This window comes from Sebastes fasciatus, chromosome 18 (assembly GCF_043250625.1).
Source record: "Sebastes fasciatus isolate fSebFas1 chromosome 18, fSebFas1.pri, whole genome shotgun sequence".
Lineage (NCBI taxonomy): Eukaryota > Metazoa > Chordata > Actinopteri > Perciformes > Sebastidae > Sebastes > Sebastes fasciatus.
The window spans coordinates 30,353,031-30,356,393 of record NC_133812.1 but is presented as its reverse complement, the minus strand read 5'-3'; the positions used below and the strand labels follow the sequence as shown (position 1 = coordinate 30,356,393).

General features: G+C 43.4%; 1 protein-coding gene across 1 annotated transcript in view; it reads right to left on the bottom strand.

Annotated features, from left to right (window-relative positions):
- cad (carbamoyl-phosphate synthetase 2, aspartate transcarbamylase, and dihydroorotase) overlaps nucleotides 1–3,363 on the bottom strand; it is an 83,141-nt gene that overhangs the window by 77,946 nt on the left and 1,832 nt on the right. The gene's annotated exons all lie outside the window — the stretch shown is intronic.

Sequence of the window (3,363 nt, the reverse complement as noted above, 5' to 3'; positions counted from 1 at the left end):
GGGTAGTTAGAGTAGAGGGGTAGTTAGAGTAGAGGGTAGTTAGAGTAGAGGGTAGTTAGAGTAGAGTGTAGTTAGAGTAGAGGGGTAGTTAGAGTAGAGGGTAGTTAGAGTAGAGGGTAGTTAGAGTAGAGGGTAGTTAGAGTAGAGGGGTAGTTAGAGTAGAGGGGTAGTTAGAGTAGAGGGTAGTTAGAGTAGAGTGGTAGTTAGAGTAGAGGGTAGTTAGAGTAGAGGGTAGTTAGAGTAGAGGGTAGTTAGAGTAGAGTGTAGTTAGAGTAGAGGGTAGTTAGAGTAGAGGGTAGTTAGAGTAGAGGGGTAGTTAGAGTAGAGTGTAGTTAGAGTAGAGTGTAGTTAGAGTAGAGTGTAGTTAGAGTAGAGGGTAGTTAGAGTAGAGGGGTAGTTAGAGTAGAGTGAAGTTAGAGTAGAGGGTAGTTAGAGTAGAGGGTAGTTAGAGTAGAGGGTAGTTAGAGTAGAGGGTAGTTAGAGTAGAGGGTAGTTAGAGTAGAGGGTAGTTAGAGTAGAGGGTAGTTAGAGTAGAGGGTAGTTAGAGTAGAGGGTAGTTAGAGTAGAGGGTAGTTAGAGTAGAGGGTAGTTAGAGTAGAGGGTAGTTAGAGTAGAGGGTAGTTAGAGTAGAGGGGTAGTTAGAGTAGAGGGTAGTTAGAGTAGAGGGGTAGTTAGTTAGAGTAGAGGGTAGTTAGAGTAGATGGTAGTTAGAGTAGAGGGGTAGTTAGAGGGGTAGTTAGAGTAGAGGGTAGTTAGAGTAGAGGGTAGTTAGAGTAGAGGGGTAGTTAGAGTAGATGGTAGTTAGAGTAGAGGGGTAGTTAGAGGGGTAGTTAGAGTAGAGGGTAGTTAGAGTAGAGGGTAGTTAGAGTAGAGGGGTAGTTAGAGTAGAGGGGTAGTTAGAGTAGAGGGTAGTTAGAGTAGAGTGGTAGTTAGAGTAGAGTGTAGTTAGAGTAGAGTGTAGTTAGAGTAGAGGTGTAGTTAGAGTAGAGGGGTAGTTAGAGTAGAGTGTAGTTAGAGTGGAGTGTAGTTAGAGTAGAGGGTAGTTAGAGTAGAGGGGTAGTTAGAGTAGAGGGGTAGTTAGAGTAGAGGGTAGTTAGAGTAGAGTGGTAGTTAGAGTAACGTACTAACTCTACTCTTATAACGGGTGTAGTTAGAGTAGAGGGGTAGTTAGAGTAGAGGGTAGTTAGAGTAGAGTGTAGTTAGAGTAGAGGGATAGTTAGAGTAGAGGGTAGTTAGAGTAGAGGGGTAGTTAGAGTAGAGGGTAGTTAGAGTAGAGGGTAGTTAGAGTAGAGGGTAGTTAGAGTAGAGGGTAGTTAGAGTAGAGGGGTAGTTAGAGTAGAGGGTAGTTAGAGTAGAGTGTAGTTAGAGTAGAGGGTAGTTAGAGTAGAGGGTAGTTAGAGTAGAGGGGTAGTTAGAGTAGAGTGTAGTTAGAGTAGAGGGGTAGTTAGAGTAGAGGGGTAGTTAGAGGGTAGTTAGAGTAGAGGGGTAGTTAGAGGGGTAGTTAGAGTAGAGGGGTAGTTAGAGGGGTAGTTAGAGTAGAGTGTAGTTAGAGTGGAGTGTAGTTAGGGTAGAGGGGTAGTTAGAGTAGAGTGTAGTTAGAGCAGAGGGTAGTTAGAGTAGAGTAGAGGGTAGTTAGAGTAGAGGGTAGTTAGAGTAGAGGGGTAGTTAGAGTAGAGGGTAGTTAGAGTAGAGGGTAGTTAGAGTAGAGGGTAGTTAGAGGGGTAGTTAGAGTAGAGGGTAGTTAGAGTAGATGGTAGTTAGAGTAGAGGGTAGTTAGAGTAGAGGGTAGTTAGAGTAGAGGGTAGTTAGAGTAGAGTGTAGTTAGAGTAGAGGGTAGTTAGAGTAGAGGGTAGTTAGAGTAGAGGGTAGTTAGAGTAGAGGGTAGTTAGAGTAGAGTGTAGTTAGAGTAGAGGGTAGTTAGAGTAGAGGGTAGTTAGAGTAGAGTGTAGTTAGAGTAGAGGGTAGTTAAAGTAGAGGGTAGTTAGAGTAGAGGGTAGTTAGAGTAGAGGGTAGTTAGAGTAGATGGTAGTTAGAGTAGAGGGTAGTTAGAGTAGAGGGTAGTTAGAGTAGAGGGTAGTTAGAGTAGATGGTAGTTAGAGTAGAGGGTAGTTAGAGTAGAGGGGTAGTTAGAGTAGAGTGTAGTTAGAGTAGATGGTAGTTAGAGTAGATGGTAGTTAGAGTAGAGGGTAGTTAGAGTAGAGGGGTAGTTAGAGTAGAGGGTAGTTAGAGTAGAGTGTAGTTAGAGTAGAGGGTAGTTAGAGTAGAGGGTAGTTAGAGTAGAGGGTAGTTAGAGTAGAGGGTAGTTAGAGGGGTAGTTAGAGTAGAGGGTAGTTAGAGTAGAGGGTAGTTAGAGTAGATGGTAGTTAGAGTAGATGGTAGTTAGAGTAGAGGGGTAGTTAGAGTAGAGGGTAGTTAGAGTAGTTTAGAGTAGAGGGTAGTTAGAGTAGAGGGGTAGTTAGAGTAGAGGGTAGTTAGAGTAGAGGGGTAGTTAGAGTAGAGGGTAGTTAGAGTAGAGGGGTAGTTAGAGTAGAGGGGTAGTTAGAGTAGAGGGTAGTTAGAGTAGAGGGTAGTTAGAGTAGAGGGTAGTTAGAGTAGAGGGGTAGTTAGAGTAGAGGGTAGTTAGAGTAGAGGGTAGTTAGAGTAGAGTGTAGTTAGAGTAGAGGGTAGTTAGAGTAGAGGGTAGTTAGAGTAGAGGGTAGTTAGAGTAGAGGGTAGTTAGAGTAGAGGGTAGTTAGAGTAGAGGGGTAGTTAGAGTAGAGGGTAGTTAGAGTAGAGGGTAGTTAGAGTAGAGGGTAGTTAGAGTAGAGGGGTAGTTAGAGTAGAGGGTAGTTAGAGTAGAGGGTAGTTAGAGTAGAGGGTAGTTAGAGTAGAGGGTAGTTAGAGTAGAGGGTAGTTAGAGTAGAGGGTAGTTAGAGTAGAGGGGTAGTTAGAGTAGAGGGTAGTTAGAGTAGAGGGTAGTTAGAGTAGAGGGTAGTTAGAGTAGAGGGTAGTTAGAGTAGAGGGTAGTTAGAGTAGAGGGTAGTTAGAGTAGAGGGTAGTTAGAGTAGAGGGTAGTTAGAGTAGAGGGTAGTTAGAGTAGAGGGTAGTTAGAGTAGAGGGTAGTTAGAGTAGAGGGTAGTTAGAGTAGAGTGTAGTTAGAGTAGAGGGTAGTTAGAGTAGAGGGTAGTTAGAGTAGAGGGTAGTTAGAGTAGAGGGTAGTTAGAGTAGAGTGTAGTTAGAGTAGAGGGTAGTTAGAGTAGAGGGTAGTTAGAGTAGAGGGTAGTTAGAGTAGAGGGTAGTTAGAGTAGAGGGTAGTTAGAGTAGAGGGTAGTTAGAGTAGAGGGTAGTTAGAGTAGAGGGTAGTTAGAGTAGAGGGTAGTTAGA